The sequence below is a fragment of the Danio rerio genome, chromosome 20 (genome assembly GCF_049306965.1).
Source record: "Danio rerio strain Tuebingen ecotype United States chromosome 20, GRCz12tu, whole genome shotgun sequence".
Lineage (NCBI taxonomy): Eukaryota > Metazoa > Chordata > Actinopteri > Cypriniformes > Danionidae > Danio > Danio rerio.
In genome coordinates, this window is record NC_133195.1 from 15,056,115 (window position 1) to 15,075,658 (window position 19,544).

The 19,544-nt window shown below is 36.9% G+C and overlaps 1 protein-coding gene across 3 annotated transcripts in view; it reads left to right on the forward strand.

The window, feature by feature from the left end:
• The window catches only part of lpgat1 (lysophosphatidylglycerol acyltransferase 1), a 92,944-nt gene that overhangs the window by 36,815 nt on the left and 36,585 nt on the right, over positions 1-19,544 (forward strand).

Genomic DNA, 19,544 nt, shown 5'->3' on the forward strand with positions numbered 1-19,544 from the left:
GTTTAGCTTCTGTGGGGTGACCATGTGAGAGTTTCAAAAAGTTAGCTGCCAGCTAGAGATGCGCGGATGGGCTATTATTTCATCCGTAACCGCATGACAAAATTCATCATCCGTCCGCCATCCATCCGCACTAACATTTTTGACCAATTTTTAAAACCGCACCCGCCCGCCATCTGCTGATTGGGCTCTTTATTTGAATGGCTTATTCCATTTTTTTAAATAAATGAATGTTTCTTTATTGATTATTATATAATAGAGAATGAGTTTAATGTAGACATGCAGTTAATCCAAACGTGCAAGTCATTAATTGACGACGCTTTGAAGTTACGCTAAATATACGAGGACGTGTCTTTTCACTTGATTCGATTCCTCTGTCCTTCAGTCTTTTCCTTGCGTCCTTCCCTCGTAACGTTATCCCGGTGGGGTGGAAACACGAGGAAAGAAAGCAAGGAAAGGAAACGAGGATGCACAAATAAGAAATGAGAAGCACCCGAGCTCTCAGAATATCAGCAGTGAACTCCGTCTCCAATCGGCGCACAGGGACAAAAATATATTAATAGCCTAAATTAAACGCACTGTACTGTATAACTTTTTTTTTTTTTTTTGTAGCCTAATAGAAAACGCATTGACACATCATTTCAACATGCTGCTATTTAGCCTACTACTAAATGCCTATTTCACTTAATTTTTTATTAAATAGATAGAATAATAAGTCATTTACATTATAGCCTAATAATGTTTACATTTGTAGTTGTCCATAGCAACCCCAAAAACGTACCTGCTTGCCTTGCACATCTAATTAATGGGCACAGTTTTTCGACTATTTTTTTTTTTGCTGTGGATGTTATTGAGCTTGTAGAAACAACACAGTTCTGCGACACAGATGAACCTTTATTGATATCTCTATCAGACAATACCTATTTTATATGCCAAAAGAAACAACAGGCAGAAAAAAATATTAACATAAATATCTTAATGTAGGCATAGGCTATAGTCGCATGCTTTGGCAAACAGTTGAAAATTTTTTAATAAAAACGTCATATCGTGCCTAAGCCTTGTAGGCTCAGTCACCCCCACAATTAGAAATTAAATTAGAAAAATAGATATGCCATCCCTCTTTGAGCGAACCTGACCAGGCTAAAGTGCATGTATGACAAGTGCCCCAATAACCCATGGAGGATCATCCCCATTCCCCTCAAACTTGAAGCATAATGAAATACTACGCCATTAAATTTGCGACAAAGAAATTCTGGCAAAATAACCTTAGCCTCGGAACGTAAAAGCGAGGCCAACATGTCTAGAATAGAATAGGCTAAACCAATATGAACGTAAAATTATCAGCTGACCGAACTCAAAAGTTTATATTGAACATATGTGTAGCCTAAATAACATAGGCTAATTGGTTTAATATGCCTGACCTTAGGTCTAGTTTGATTTTTTTCTTGGCACAATGCAGGAATAAAATAGCATCCACAGTGTCAGGATTCAGACGGGAGCGCCTGCATAGCCACTATAATGCGCCCTGCTGCACTGAAGGAGCGCTCGCTCGCAGCACTTGTTGCTGAAATGAATTCTCTTGGAAAGGTGCTGTAGTCGTGGGAATGCCTGGCCTTATTTCTCCCAAAAGGAAAGTAGATTTTCCTCTGCTGATCCGTCTATACGGAAGTTTGTAGAGGAATACTTCTGTACTTCATCCAGAATTAGTGTATCCGATTCCTCCTCCCATTCTGTGAAGTCAGTCCTAGGCTTTTTCGTTGGTGCGCCAGCTATGAATATAAAAACAGTACAACCGCCCGCCACCCGCCCGAATTTAATTAAAATATTATTTTTTCAAAACGTCAACCGCCCGATCCGCGGTTTATCCGCGGAGTCTGCGGCTATAACCGCCAATCGCCCATCTCTACTGCCAGCACATTAGATAATAAAATTAGGCCAATATATTTAAGCCTTTATTTTAATTATTAAATAGATAACGATAGCATTATAAAGGTTATTTATTGGTCAATATCGATAGTCACAAATATTGTGCATCCTTTTTTCTAACATTTGAATTCAAAAACTGCCAGTTGAGGAGCACAAAATGAATAAAATTGACCATAAATTTAGCCAAAACACAACAATTGGTATAAAACAGCAATACAGATTAAAAACAGTATAGAAAAATCACTATTTGATACAAAATAACATTGTATGACATGGGCAAAACAATTGTTAAATTATACTTCAATTTAATGTTCAAAATAGACCTTCAATGATTTTGTAGAAAATCCATGACCCATGGGAACTTTGACTTGTCTTGTTGTTTGACTTTATCATGTTGTCAGGATAATGAATTTCGGTACCATTCTGTACTGAAATTTTAAAAACTTCAATTTTCCGCTGTGCAGTGAACTGATGACCTTCACGGCTAATCAGTGTCATTTCTGTTGAGCATGTGAACACAGTGGCAAATCAGAAGATTTGCTTGGATAAGATTTGATAAGAATGTGCTTAGCAGAGCTCAAATGTTTGTAGGAAATAGACGTAGGTAATGTTTCATATCATTCAATATCATTCATTTTTGAATATTTTTTTAATAATACATTTAGGAATATGAGGATTTCTTTACTACAAACTCTGTAAACAAAACAAATGATGTTAATCAAATCTGAGCTTTGTGAATAAATTGCCGATTCAAGTTTAAAACGACTACATTCTCGCCTGGAAAAACTCGTAAAGCTTTATTTTGTAACACAACAGAGGAGTATTTTTAAAACACTGGTTTTTTCCTCTGCCATTAGCTTTCCTTCGTTGGCCTGCAATGCATTCTAGGATATCTGTGTTTTGCAAGTTTGCACAAGTCACCTATCGATATGTCCTTGATAAAAAGGGCAGAGCAAGTACACACCCAGGAATTGTATCTGTAATTGGCAAGATCTGAACTTTGAATTGGAACCGTACTTCGGTGACAGTTGATGACGTTTCATGAGAACACAAGAACGCAAGTACAGACAATAGCGCATTTTGAGAAACAGTCGGAGCGTCCCGCATGTGTCCCGTGACCACCATCTGAACTGGTTTAACCCAGGGGTTTCCAAAACTTCCCACTACCCTCAAAATTATAATGCCCTTGACTCGCGACCCCCACATTCCTCGGAGATGGTTATAAATATACAAATGTTGCACACACAATAATAGGCCTATATAAACTAGAGCATATTGACAAAACACAAAAAAAGGTCAACTGTATAACAAGTAGGGCTGGGCAATATGGCAAAAGTGCGATCTCGATTAATCATTTTCCATAATGAATGATAATGATATATATTTTTATTTATTTAAATAACATAACCTATTTTCAGTGGGCGATAATATTTAGTGGCCAATAATTCAGAGCATTTCTAAAATCAACACCCTTCTAGACTCCCATGGTTGCCTATTTCTGCTCTGTGATTGGCTCTTAGATCAATATAGAGTGAAAAAGTCCAGAGCTTATCATTGTTATTGACATACATTTTATCGCGATTCGATATAATATTGTTTACCAGACCAGCCCTAATAACAAGTATAGGCTATGATTTATATAGTCATTTAATAATTTGTTTACTTTAATATTAACCTCACCTAATGAGACAACAGAGTACAAGTGCTCTATTACAGAAGTGACTTGAGTAGAAGTTGACGTGCTCTTTAAGCACCATACTTAAGTGGAAGTACTAGTATTCAACATTTTTTGTACTTAAGTATTGCAAGTAGTTTATTTCAAAATTTACTACTCAAGTACTGAAAGTAAAAGTACAAGTATTTTGTAATGTAGTTATTAAAGAAAGCAGTCTAAAGACATCATATTGTTTTGTTTATTTTAAATATCTTTTTTGGGGGGGGGGCACATGATTAAGCAGAACGAAAAGAAACATGACTTTCGATACTGTTTTTCTTTTGCGCTTGAACCACATATCTGACAGATTATAACAGCTTTAACACACACCTTTCAAAGTTTCAAAGTTGTCACAAAAACATTCCGTAATCCACTCAAAATGCTATTGAAACCCATTTTCGGATCGCAAATTACAGGTTGTAAATTCTGTAAACGGAAGTTCTAAACATTCTACCGGAAGATGCGGGTCGCTATGGCGTCTATAATTGTAATAAGGGTGTGATTCTATACTTCTCTCTCGGTTTGACAAGGTTACGATTATCATGCCATCGATTCAGTTAATTTCGATATTTTGGTGCATTGTGGATGCTTTCCATCCATAATTAGATTTTTTTTCTTTACAACGCAAGAATTTTTTATAAAAATCTATGAATATATTTCTATTTTTATATTATTTGTAATACAAATTTTTCCTTTTACACAGCAGTAAGATATATGAACTGTACCTTTAATTTGACCTGCTCAAAGAAAACACTCTTTTTGAATGTATCAAACAAAATTCCAATACATGCACAGAAGACAGCATGAGCATTTATAGCAAATAAACTGATGTAAATATTGTCCCACTTGCTTTTTGAGTGCTGACAGGCAAGGCCTTACACCCTTATGATTGGTCATTGTCTTCAATTGTTCAACAGAAAGGGCTGCGATCAGTTTTAGAAATTAAAGCGCTGTGCACCGATGGCGGGAAGAACAGCTGCAATTACAGTCTGTATGTGCATATTATGCGGTTATAACAGGTAATCTATAACAGACACAGTGGAGAAAACTTGCACCTCAGGCACACTCGTGTCTGGATCCACAAGTTTCGCTGTAACAGTCAAGAGGAGAGGAGTTACCTCACCAACACACCAGTAGGTCAAATGTCCAAAGTGAGAGACAGAAAGGTAAAGATAAAGTTTTACCGCAGTTCTACTTCTCCGTAGTAGTGAAATAGCGGCTCGTTTGCTGTGTTGCCTTTATTGTAGTAATAGCGTTACTCACCTCCTTTGCCATAGTATTCTACTGTGACATTGTGCATTGGAGATAAATGACGTCAATACGTAAAAACCGGTTATGATCTATTACTGAACCAATATCAAAAATTTTGGTACCCCTAGTAACGAGTAACCTTGCAGCACATAAAAAATCTATCGGAGTAAAAGTATTAAACTCATCGAAAATATGTACTGAAGTAAAAGTGGAGGTAGGAGAAAAAACAATACTCCAGTAGTACAGATACAGCCTTTTAGTTCTTAAGTACTGTATTGAAGTAGTTCTACTTCGTTACTATACATCTCTAGTGGGCACAATGTTTTCTTTTGGAAACCTCCACTTTTACTTTTGGAGACCTCCACTCTGAGATCATCCTCAATGTCAGTTGTGTACTGTGTTTAATTTTAATTTATTTGATTGTCATATAGGTGTCAGAAAGTTGAAGCTGGTGTTTTAAAAAAAATTTCTGCTGCAGCTGACGCTATTGCTGTGTTACTAATCTAACATAAAAACACCAATCCTATGAAAAAATTGAAAGGCTGATGGCTATAGTTTGTATCTTCTGTGGACTATGATAAAATGGTAATGCAAATAGTTTAATAAGGCCCTGTTTCCAGCAATGGCCCGTTTCCACTGAGTGGTACAGTATGGTACAGTACGGGTCTCCTTTTATCAGGCTTGCATTTTCACTGCTAAAATAGTACCAATGGTATGACAGAAAGTCTCAGTCAATGTCTTTCTCGCTCAAGAAAATGTCAAAATAAAGCGGTATGGGTCGTTCACAAATCATACAAAAAGCTCTTCTCACAAAACAGATGATTTATACACATAAATACTTCATGTTACAATTACAGAAAAACAACACTCAGCATACATTTAGTACTTATTTGGGTTCAAAAACAACAAGCAGCATATAGCCCAGTCAGTGCAAACCTCTCATCTGTGACTGCAATCTTCACCACATGTATCATCTGTAATTCTGTCATTCCGAGTTCATATTAGCCCAAAAGGTGATGATAATAGTGAAACATGGCAGTTTGTTCATGTTTTAGATTGCTGAAGGAATCATTTGCTCCTTTGTTTATTCCAGCTTCTCCTTTGTTTTTTCGTGTGTCACTCTTGCTTTTGTCAGTTTCTGAAAGGATCGGATGTCAGAAGCACTTCAATAATCACACGCACGTTATTATCAGCTCAACAAATTTGTTATTTCAAATATAGAGGCACAGCTAGCGCAAATGAGAATGAGAACAAATCCGCTTTTTTTCCCCTTGTAAACAACTACGGGGCATAGGATAGATTCTGCTCTTCTTGGCTTTATGACTGTTCATCAAGACAATAGCCCCTTTCACACATACAGACCTGGAAAAGTTGTATGTGTGAACAGGTCCTTTTTGAAAAACCGGTAAATTCGTTCTGGCTATTTTCCGGAAAGAGAAGTTGTAACATTACCGGCAATTTGCCGGAATGCTGCGATGTGTGAATGCAGAAGGAAGATTACCGTAATAAGCGCGTGCACGTCTAGAACGTGCTGACGTGAGACGTCTGCTTTAGCCAATCAGAACAGTCAGACGCGTTTACGTCCGCACAGTTCATGAGAATAAAAGCCTTTGAATATTTTTCCAGACACATTTAGCTGCTAGAAGTTAGTCAGATCACGTTTATATGTTCTTCTTAATGCCAACTGTGTAAATAATCATCAATGAGATGCTTATGATAAGCCGTTGTTTGTTTACCTTCAAGCTTTGCGTGTGCCTGTGAAACAGCCTGTGAGCGCCTGCACACGCACATATTATGAACATCTCGACATGAGAAAGTGATCCTGCGAAAGTTGTTCACAATATTGATCATCCACAGAGTTTGTAATTTAGTCAAATGTTTACAAATCAAGCGAAGCCGTTTAAAGCTCATTTGTGGTGAATGATATCAGAATTTACCGGTATTTTGGAATAGATGTGTAAATGCTCTTTTCCGGAAAATTTCCGTAACGTCCTCGCCTGTGTGAACAGCGCTTTTTTGAATATACCGGTAAAGTCGTTCCGGAAATTTTCCAGATATTTACCGGTATCCCTGTGTGAAAGGGGCTAATGACAAAGTTTGTTTGAGCTCTGGTTGACCATGGTTTGAAATTTTATGTATAGACCATTTCAATGTGGTGATGTCATTTCCTGCTTGTTATGAAACTAATTCATAACTATAACTATAACTATAAGCAGGCAATTCAATCTTAACTTAATGCTAAAACAGCTACCATAACACTATTAATCTATATGTGAATCTTTTTGGACTCTCGGAAGCTATTGAAATTAAAAATGTAAAACAGAAAATACATTGGGACCATGTTTTTGTTTACATTTATAAATGGTCTATATATTATTATGGTGTAAAGTCTCCGCTGTGTATTTAAAACATGGTTCCTTTGTTTTCATTTTATCTTTCATTTTGAGTGAGTGATGGATCTCTGTTAACCAAAAGTATTTAGTTTGCGGTCTTGCTCCGCCTTTTTGTACCCCTTTGTTGTGCAAGGTACCCTTTGCAAAGGGTGCCCAAAAAGCATACCGAACCGTACTGTACCATATCACACAGTGGAAACGGGCCATAATACAGTTTAGTTTTAAAACGCTTGAAATGAAATGAACAGACTGTTTTGGTTTTAAAACGCTGCTACTTTGTGAAAGTGTGAATGGGTGACAACTGAAACCTCTGAAAATTGAGGCGTGGCTACAGACAATTTGGGGCAGGTACACAAAGTTCAGTCTCGCATCATTTTCGTTTGTAAGTTCAGACATTGCAAGTTTTTTTATGTGCTCCTGGGGTAAATCTTCAAATGTAATTGCAGTGTACTTTTTTTTACGTCATTCACCCTGACCATTCACCCATCTTAAAAATAAAATAAAAACATGACATAACGCACTGTCTCTTAACTTTTATATTATCAACCTAAACATAACAGACTCCAAAATGTTAGGGCATCATGTAAATATTTATATGATCGTCATCTTCATGCATATTTATAACAAAACAAAGCCTAAAAACTGCCTCCATTTTTATTAAATTTTTATTAAAAGTATTATCTACTGCTACGAGTGTAATATTGCGTTTACACAACAGTTTTATGACATAATTGTGTATATAAAAACAAAATCAAACATGGAGTGTCTCAAAAACCCTTTTTTATGAGGAACTACTTTCTTCCGCCTTGGATTCAAATCATAAGCTGACAGTTAAACAGCTGAGCACGCATCTTTTAAACTTTAGAACTGTAGTGTCTTCTTTTTGCTGGTTGTATGTGGGCGGAGTAATACACAAAGGCTAAAGAGGCTTTACGGGTGCTGATATTACTTAAATATGTCACGGCTATCAGCCAATCAGATTCAAGAACCAGACAGAACTGTTGTATAATTGTATAAATGCTGATACTTCAGTGTTTTGACAGGAGTGCATAATAGTACTGTACTGTGTCAATATTTCCCCACCACACCTAATACATGCTTGAACTTTCTGGCTGGGTGGATCAAAATCTCCATTTTGGCTGAAAAACAATTCTCTTTTATACCACAGTGCGTTTATTTGCTCTGCGTAATGGAGGACTTGCTGTTATTGGGTTAACTAATGGAGATGCTGCATTCTGGCAGGCATGGATTCCAAACAAAGGCACAGTAAGGCTGGTTAAATAAGATAATTAGCTGCTAGTATTGTCTCTCAGTAAATATGCAGCGAGGACCGTCGTCGTCTTACAGAATGAATGAAAGCACATGCCCACAAAGAGAGTGTACATTTGAAAAATACATCATCATTTTAATTATTCCAGCTGGAGGTTTGAATATGAAGAAATGAAGAAAACTAAAGTAACACTATGTTTAAACAAACAAAAACACTTACTTTAGATTAGATTAGATTAGTTTCAACTTTATTGTCATTACACATGTACAAGTACAATGCAACGAAATGCAGTTTAGGTCTAACCAGCAGTGCAATAGCAGCAAGTGCAGGATACAGGAATAAGTTATAAAGTGCAGTTATAGAAAAACTATGGTGATATTTACAGATGGATGTACTATGAACATTATTTACAGGTTGGATAAGCTATGAGCAGATTTACAATATATGAATATATGTGCAGGTTGCTATTAATAATCAGTAGTGTGCAGATAAATAAACATGATTACAAGTGTATATGTTACAATATATGAATATATGTACAGGGATAGATAAACATGATTACAAGCGTATATGTAACAATATATGAATATATGTACAGGTTGCTATTAATAATCAGTAGTATGCAGATAAATAAGCATGATTACAAGTGTATATTTATAGTGGGTGTCTACATAATTACAAATGTCCATATGCAGTGGGTATGTACAGTTCAATAAATAAACAGTTCAATGTGGTGCAGTGAATGTGCAAATTTTTAAATGTGCATATGTTAAACAGTGCAGTGATTGCGAGGAGTTTGAGTTAGAGGAGAGTGGGGGGTGTATTGGGGGGGGGGCAAAAGAGTCAGTGTGGGGCAGAGTTCAGGAGGGAGACAGCTCTGGGGAAAAAGCTGTTCCTCAGTCTGCTGGTTTTTGTCCGGGGGAGCCTGAAGCGCCTGCCGGAGGGCAGGAGAGAAAACTGTCTGTGAGCGGGGTGAAAGGTGTCCTTCAGAATACTGCGTGCTCGGCGCAAACAGTGTTTCTTCTGGATGTCCTCTATGGCTGGCAGTGTGGTCCCTGTGATGCGTTGGGCAGTTTTCACCACCCGCTGCAGTGCCTTACGCTCAGCAACAGAGCAGCTTCCATACCAGACTGTGACACAGTTTGTCAGAATGCTCTCTATTGTGCAGCGGTAGAAGTTCACCAGGACGGCTGATGAAAGCTGGTTCTTCTTCAGTTGCCTTAAGAAGAATAGGCGCTGGTGAGCCTTCTTGATCAGGCTGGAGGTGTTGGTGGACCAGGAAAGGTCCTTTGAGATGTGGGTCCCCAGGAGCTTAAAGGATGAGACAGGCTCAACGGCCATCCCATTGATGTGGATGGGGTCATGTGAGCCTGTTCGTCCCTTTCTGAAGTCCACAATGAGCTCCTTGGTCTTGTTGGTGTTAAGGAGCAGGTTATTGTCGGTGCACCAAGTGGCCAGATGCTGTATCTCCTCCCTGTAGGCCGTCTCATCATTGTTGCTGATTAGACCAATCACTGTTGTGTCATCTGCAAATTTGATGATGGTGTTAGATCTATTAACAGGCCTACAGTCAACGGTAAAAAGGGAGTAGAGGAAGGGGCTCAGCACACAGCCCTGTGGTACACCAGTGTTGAGTGTGACAGTGGTGGAGCAGATGTGGCCTGATCTAACATTCTGAGGTCTGTTAGTCAGAAAGTCCATAATCCAGTTGCAGAGTGATGTGTCGATATCCAGGTCTCTGAGTTTGATCAGTAACTTGGAGGGTATGACAGTGTTGAATGCTGAGCTGAAGTCCACAAACAGCATTTGTGCATAAGTGTTTTTATTGTCCAGGTGTGTGAGTACAGAGTGCAGTGCTATAGAGACTGCATCATCTGTGCTCCTGTTGTCACGGTAGACAAACTAAGGTGGGTCCAGTGTGGATGGCAGAGAGTCTTTTAGAGAGTCTTTTAGGAGTTATCTAGAGTTAAACAGTTAAGTTTTACCATTTTTGAATCCATTCATCTGATTACCTAGGTGCCCTTCAAATCGGACTAGATCTTTATTATCATGCTTTAAAAAAATAATTAAAAGAGTTTAGATAATTTTGCAGTTAAAAGCTTTACTCCTCTGTAGTTACATTGTGTACTAAGCCTGACAGAAAAATTCAAAGTAACCTAGTAATATCAATGCGCCTGCTGTGGCCAGCAAAGTGTCTTGATAATTACGCCAGAATGAGAGTATAGGTCCTATTCATATTGGCCTAGAAAATTACAACTTCTCAATTCTTGTTGGTCTAAGTACACAATGTAACTCCAGAAAAGTCTAGCTAGTCTTTATCTTTTTTTTTTTTTTTTTTTTTGAGCGAGATGCTAATGGTCTAATCCAATTTAATGATGCATGCTAAGCTAAGCTAATAGTGCTCCTGGCAAATCCGATGTTTGGCTGAATGATTAAAAGATGCTAAAACACAACTGTTTAACTTTATCTAACTTGTAAAATGAGCCTATTCATGCAAATTTTTTTTGTTTGTTCTGTTTGTTTTCTTCCAGCTGTATAATTTTTAGCAGTAATTTTGGCAAGATGCTTTAGATGCTAAATGCTCTGCAGGAGTCGCATCTCCAAATTGATCTCCTTTAGTATTTGTGCAGCCATCAGAACACTGTCTGCACAATACATCCACTATCCTAAACAAATTTCCTTTCACTGTTGGTCTTTAATTCATTTAGAGTGAGTTGCATTTCAATTATACGTTGTGAATCATTCTAATGCCTCTGTTATTTGGAAGAAGGTAGTAATTTTGACTTAAATACAGTGGGTTTTTTTCTACAGTTGTATTATTTAGTTAACATTTTTTTATAATTTAGTCATTCTGTTATTGTGATGACTTTTTGGCTAAATTAACTCTGATTAATCACACACTTATTATAAAATGTTGTTAGGGCATTTACTATCATCAATTGCGATATCAAGCAAAGTGAAAAAGATTTTAAAATTATTCTTAATTATTTTGAATACACTCCAAAACATGTAAATCTAATGACAAGATAATTTGAAAAATGTACATTTCACACACACACACACACACACACACACACACACACACACACACACACACACTTACACACTTGTTTCGACTTGTTTTGGCATATATTAAAGGTCCAGTTAAAAGACCCAGTTAAATATATATATATTATAAATATATAATTTTGAATTATGAGGACAGAATGTATGGCCTCATAAACCACCTCAAAACTGTAAGACAAATCCAATTCATCATACAAATTTGTGTCCTAATAAACCACCAAAACCAGTACACACAATTAATTTATTATTTTTGTTAGCAATAATGATATAAAATAGAAAGTAATAGATATTTGGCTAATACCTTGATTATCCTATCAGAGGAGAGCCTTGTCTTGAATTCTATCTGTGCTGTTTCTAAAATATTTTTGAAGCAACATATTTATATACAGCTGAAGCCCTTTTTTTAACATCCCGCACCATTTTACAGTTAAAAATAGTTGTGCTTAAAAAAAAAAAACATTTGTTCTGTTCCGTTCTGTCGCTCTCTGTACAACTGTTTTTATCTTTTCCAAAGTAAACACATCTAATCGGTGTCTGGTGGCTCATAATTACACAGAGCTTTCTTAATACTACCTTGTCATTCAGACAACACAATGAGTAGTTGTGATGAATGGGAACGAAATGTTTTGCATCTCCATAATTTAAGCTGTGGTTTATTCCATTCATGCTGATAATTTTAGTAGCTTAAAATGTGTCTGTGGATTCAGTTTGTCAAGGTTTAACTCATATCAAGTGTAACTTTTCTGCAGTTAAACAGTTTACTATTAATATGCAGCAGTAACTATGTTAGTTTGTTGTACTCTTCTATCAAAATCTTAGGGCTTACTCGCACTATGCTATCCGAACCATACCCAGGCCGGTTTCCCAGATTGTTTGAGAGGTGTAAATGCTCTGAATCAGGCTCAGGCAAGGTTCATTTTGCCGGCCCTGGCCCAGTGTGAAAGAGGTGTGGCAGAGCACGGTTCACTTGGGCTCAGGCAGAATACGCTTGTAGTGTGAGTGCAAAGCACACCTGAGCTCCAAACTGAAGACGAGACGTGACTTTTAAGGCACTGTTTAATATGGATTTATTAATCATTCATAATATTAAATGAATGCAAGTCGTAGATTATTAAAGGCGCAAACCCCTCACTGCACAACAGCTGCACCTTCAGCAAACCTCCTAAATGACCTTATGATTGTTTGTGAGCTCCAAAAGTAGCTGATCTGTTCGACAAAAATATTTGACTGCGTGTCACCGCATCCCAAACATCTAAAACAATATAAATAAATGTCCAATGTGCTGAGCAAGAAAGCTTCTTAAACTGAACAGCACATTATCGATGACGTAAGCGTGCTCGGGCCCGAATGCAATGTGGTAGGGTGCTTTCACACCTGTGAATCGATTCAGTTGTTCCGAAACAGAGACCACAAATGTTACATTGTTGCTCTTTGCTCTTGGAGCTGTTCGCTTTCACACTGCAAGGTTTTTAATCAGACCAAAAGAGCTTAAACAAGTCACGTGTGAGTTAACTCTTCTCACATTGGTCAGAGTGTCAGGGTTTATTTTGCAGCGTCCCGCTCAGCTGTCAGGAGAGGTGGTGGTTTGGTGGGGATTGACAAGGTGCGCGAATGCGCGACGTGTCTGAGGAGAGATGCGGTGAGGAGGGGTGAGAAGGGTGCGCGACGATGCCTATTTGAGGACCAGGAAGGAGACGCTGAGTTACTGGGAGATCATCACTCGTTTGCGGGCATCCGGAGACTCGCGAAACTTCCTGCCCTACTCATAATTCTCTCTTCATATAGCCGTATGTCTATTACATAAAACACTGTGATCTAACCGCGCTCGGATCAGATCGCTTTCTCACTGCAATCGAACCGCTCCAGGGTTCGTTTCAATCGAGCTGAGACCACCTCACTCAGGCGGTCTCGGAGCGATTACTTTGGTGCAGAACAAAGCGCGATTGCCCTGTTCACATATGCCAAACGGACCGCGCTAACTGGGCAAACGAGACAGGTTCCGAAACAAAAATGTAGGTGTGATAGCACCCTTAGTGTGGGTCGTTGGGGGAGACTAGAGGGGGGACAAGCGTTCTTCGGCCCGGTTCAAGGCAACTGTACATAGTGTAAGTACGCTCTTAGTCTCTTACTTAATAAGGTTAGAGTTGTGGTTATATAATTTAAAAGTTGTAAGTGCTTCCAACATGATTTTTAACTGCAATACTTTGCTTAAACATTGCTTAAATAGTGCTGCTTCAGATTTGTGATCTGTGTGGTGATATATTCTGTTACGTTGACAAGGCATTTATATCAAATTAATATATTTCAGTGTAGATACTGTAATCCACAGTTCAAGCAGAAAGTGGTTTATTCTGTTCATGCAGATAATTTTAGTGACTTAAAATGTGTCTGAGGATTCAGTTTGTCGAGGCTTAAATAATATTAATTGTTACTTCTCTGCAGTTAAGAGTTCACTTATGAGATGCAGCAGTCACCTTATAACATTGTCGTACTCTTGTATCAAAGTCTTAATCTTTTACTTTATACAGTTATGGTTAGGATTGTGGTTATGTAATATAATAGTTGTAAGTGCTTTCCACATAATTTTCATCTACAATACTTTGCTTAAACATTGCTTAAATAGTGCCACTTCAGATTTGTGATTTGTGAGATGATCTTTTCTGTTATGCTGACAAGGGATTTATATCAAATGAATATAGTTTTATTGTAGATACTGTAATAAAATTACTTATCCCGTAAAAAAAATTAAGTGATTACTGCTTTTTTTTTTATTTTTATTTTTTTTTTAGGTATTTTGAAGTAGAGATACTTGTAATGTACTTGCCCTAAATGGATGGTTCACCCAAAGTACTTTAGAATATAAAGAAAAATAATTTAAATACCATTTTAACAATGCAAGTGATTATTAACTTGGCCAACACTGATATTGCTCTAATTTTCTTTCATGCTGTTAATAACCCACATGTCTGACTCACTCTTAAAATGAAATGCAAAAAAAAAGGAAATTAGCTGTAATTTTAGGTGTCACAATATATATTGCAACAGATTAAACATAAAATAAAAAAATAAAGATATTAATAAAACAATGTTGCCTGTGTGACCTGTGCACTACATTCTAAGGCCATAGGAGATAATTGCAGAATTTAATTATGGATGCAAAAATACCCCTTTTCTGTTATTAAGTATGAGTCTGAATTAGGGCTGCTCAATTGTGGGAAAAATCATAACCACAATCATTTTGGTCATAATTGTAATCACGATTATTCAAAGCGGTTATCAGTTGAAGTCAAAATTATTTGCTCTCCTGAGAATTATTTTTTTTTTTTATAAATATTTCCCAAATGATCCTCTGGAGAAAGGCTTATTTGTTTTATTTTGACCAGAATAAAAGCAGGTTTAAATGTTTTGAAACCCATTTTAAGGTCACCTTTAGCACCTTTAAGCAATATATTGTTTGATTGTCTGCAGAGGAAACTACTGTTGTCCAATGGCTTGCCTAATTACCCTAGATAAGCCTTTGAATCGCACTTTGAATCTGTTTGAATAAATCAGTTATTAAAATGAGTGATAAAACTATTGTTCAGAAATAAGTTGGACAAAATAAAACTTCTTTCCATTGAACAGAAATTGGGGAGGAAAAGGGCTGCTAATATTCAGGAGGGCTAATAATTCTGACTTCAACTGCATATATACAATTATTTTCCACCCTGCAAAGGAAAGAAAAATAAATACAATAGAATAAAAATATGAAAAAAACTGTAAACATCTTTACTGTAAGAAAAACACTTTAGCTACAAAAGTCCTTCAGTCAAGAGCAATAAGGGATTTTCTCCTTTTGTTTGATTAATAAGCATTAAAATAGGCGGCAGTAGGAATTGCGTGCTGTCACTTTAATAGTTTCTCTTTCACGTGTCTTTTGATTCTCAACTCGTTTATTTCACAAATGAGGGTTAATATGAATTATCACTAAACACCGTGTTTTGACACCTATTTGATCATTAAACTGCTCACCTTAAGATGACTTTAGATGTGTGTGCTCTCCTTGTCTCGAATGAGAGCACATAAGCATGGAGTCTTTCGCACTTTTAAGAGCAACAAATGTGTACAACTGGAAAGGGGCTGTATATAATGCATTAATCGTTTATCTTGATTAATGGTTTTTCATAATCGTTAGAAGCTAAAATCAAAATCGATATTGGATTTTCGATTAATTGCACAGCTCTAGTTAGGATGGAAGAGTAAAACTAGTTTGGGCTTCTATTGGAATCAATTCTGAGTCCTGGTTCTGGAATCGCTTCCTCACTAACACTATTTAAATTAATTCTTCTTGAACCCTGCGAGTAGTGAATAAGCTGTATAAAAAAAAGTGCATGCTCAATCAAGTGCATGATTTATTGCATGCGTTCAACGTGAACATTGCGTGTCTGAAATGCATGTGCACTGAATAGTTTATGAACAGGATTTAAACGGATTAATTTAATGTAAAAGGATGGTCTGTTATAGCAGCAACTTTTTTTATCCAATAATTAGGGCTGGGAGATTTTTTTTTCCAGATTTTTATTTATTTATTATTATTTTTTTTTTCAATTAATTCGAATGTACGTTTTAAGACGATTAAATTTTGAATCAAATCGAGAAATCACGATTTTAAAAAAAAATGTATATTTAATGCATTATAATGGCACCAATGCGCTTTGGTTCACTCTAAGAAGCAGGAAGCACACCAGAAGCGCCTCTCAGCAACGCGTCGCGCAGCACCACGCTGCGCCATGCATTTTAGAATTCTAAACAGGTTTCTATACACACACCAGCACCGCCCAGCCACGATTCACAGTTCATATTTCAGCCGCGCCACAGAGCGCCATCTGATTAGTTTCATGTTAAATATCATGCGAATGTGCGCGTCTGGTGTGTGATAGTTTAAACTATCATGTGCACGTCGTGTCGTGACGCTTCTGGTGTACGACCTGCTTGACTGCCTGTTAAAGCGTGAAGTCATGTAGGATTTTACGTGTTGCATTAGTCTGAGTCACGTCTGTGTGGATTGTCAAGACATATTCACTCATCAAGTCGATAAACTTGATCTCAACATGTGAGGACGTAAAAGCCTGCCATGTGAAAAACTGCGCCAATCTTTTGGTTTGAACACGAGCAGAGGTGAGGGCCAGTAGCAGTGAAAATGGAAGTACCCGCCCCCATGATGTCATTTAGCGGACCTAGTTGAAAACCAGACAGATCAGGCAGCATAATACAGAGAGTGGAGCAAAGCGCATCGAATGATCTGTATTTCAAAGGGGGAAAAAGAAAAATAGATTAAATATATTTATTTATATTAGACACACATCTGGTGCTTGTATATACTCCTGCTATACGTCCACAACTTCACACATTGGGTTGAATTAGGCTTTACAGTTTCCATGTTCAGTCCTTTTCTTCCACTGTATCTTTTTAAGAAAAAGGCAGCAGCTTTACAACCTGTCATTTAATCTGAAGAAGACAAAGTCAAAGCCGAGCTGACAGCCAATCTTTCCCAGGCTCAGCAAAACTTGCAAAAAATACCTTTGTGTTCCTGCAACTGCAATATTTACATAAATATTTCTTATTCAAATCTTCAGAAACGGTATTTAACTTGTGAATTTGTTTTACATTTATTTACACCTTGACCGATTTTTGTATGACATGGCCATTAAAAATACAATGTTCCTTAACCAGATGGTTTTTCAAGTTACTTTTAAAGAGAATGTTACTTCAGTCATGTTGTTGCAATGTTTTGAGAAGACTAGTAACACAATTTTAAAAAATCAAAATCGTGAATCGGTCAAACTTTATAAAAAACCTAGATTATTTATTTATTTATTTTTTTTTTTGCCAAATCGCCCAGCCCTACTAATAATGTTGTAGAATTTGATTTTAATATGAAAGTGAGACAAAGCCCATAGAATCCTACATGTTGCTTTATGTATTCAAGTACGTCCTAATGTGGACATTGTAAATTTCTGTAATATATATTGTGTTTATTAGGTGCAAATTTAAAAAAATCTGAAGGAGCTATATATGACCTCTAATCACCATTAGCAAGCAAGAGTTTATCATTAAATTTAGTTCTTTTAGACCTTTCATACATGCGTTTTAAATACTCCTGCTGATCAACTATCACAGACGCATCACTATAAAGTTTACACTGCAACCCCACTGAGAATATTTTTTTTTTCCAAATATTGACAAACATTCTAATTTGGATGTGTAAAATCGTGTATTTTGTCTTTTGAACAGCTTACTCATAATCATATTTTTTGGTCTATGAATGTGAAGGGTGCCGCTATGTTTAGTCTACGTTGAAGGAGAGATCAGTGGATGTTTATGCTCATGTTATTATGCTAACATGTTTATTCATAATTGTCTTCCGAAATACATGAAAGTAAGTGGCTGTTTAACTGGGAGAGGAATAGAGTAAACGTTCTACTAACATAAACAGTGTTTATTAGGCCTGTGCAATATGAGTAAAAGAGATCACCATGATTTTCTTGAACAATATTGTGATTTCGATTTTGACACACACAGTTTTACATTGTGAATCTGAAGCATGTTTCCAAAGCAAAACAACTAGATCTTTATCACAGACCTGTAATAGGTCTCTAAAACAGACATAAGGCAAAAAAAATCTAAAAATCACCTAGTAAAGGTGTAACAAATTAGTATGTACATTGGGTACTAGAGGTGTGAACCTACTCTTGTCTCACGGTTGGGTGTGGTTATGACTATCATCCCATCAATTTGGTTCAATTCAAAATCATTGTGCATTAATGATGCTTTCCATACACTTGTGTATTTTACTTCACCGCGCAATAATTCAGAAATATATTCATATATTATTTGTAATACAACTTTGTCCTTTAATACAAACAACATGAGCATTTATAGCAAATAAACAAATGTAAATATCCCGCCTTGTCGAGTGAGTTCTTACACTTCTATGGTTGGTCACGTGCTTAACAGAAAAGGCTGTGATTGGCTGTGATCTGGCGCTGTTCACTAAAGATTGACACTTATAAACAGCAGTATTGATCACAGCTGATCCATGATGGACACGTAGGAAAAAACTCTGGAGACAAGTGCTTGTTGTCAGTGAAAGACTGTCCAGCTAACACAACCAGTAAACAGTGCAGAGTTTCTTTGTTTTAAAATCTTGGAGTGTTTTAGTTACACGCGGTCGCCTTCTTCGCCATAGTAAGCAAAATCTACTACAATATAGCGCATATGAGATGAATGCCATCAAAACCTAATAACCGGTTTTGATTATAACTGAACCAACACAGAATTGTCCGCATCGCTGTGCACCAAAGAAACAATTACTTTTGACACTCCTATTGGGTACCTAAAGTAATCCTACACCAGAGATGTTGACTTTGATGTTTTTGGGCACCAAGTCCTCCTGTGCTGAACTCATCATCCTTGTTATGCAGGGTATTTGTCATTAAGCTCAATCATGGGCGTAAATCTGATTTAACAGTAGGGGGGACAATAAATATAAAATTTCTTTCCAGCATTTTTTGAAGGGGACACAAATAATACAGCCGAATTGTACTAATAAAGATATGTCCCGCTGTTAAAAATGGTTTCATCATTATTATTATAGCATGGAGACTACGTCATTATGATTATTTTAAAAGTTTTTCTCAGGTTCAACGACAAAGCTTGTTAAAATGACCGATCATATTGTAAATCAGTGAGCCTGTGAGGTTCTTCTGCTAAACAGCCACAACTACGAAAACATTAAGAAAAATTGTTCACCCCTCAAAAGAATTGTCATTATCCCTTCAATAAAGCACAACACCCTTACCTGACACTGAACATCTGACTGACCCTGCTCTGCCTGTTTCTCAATCATTTATTTCTCCTTTGCCTGTGATTAATATTGTGACATTGG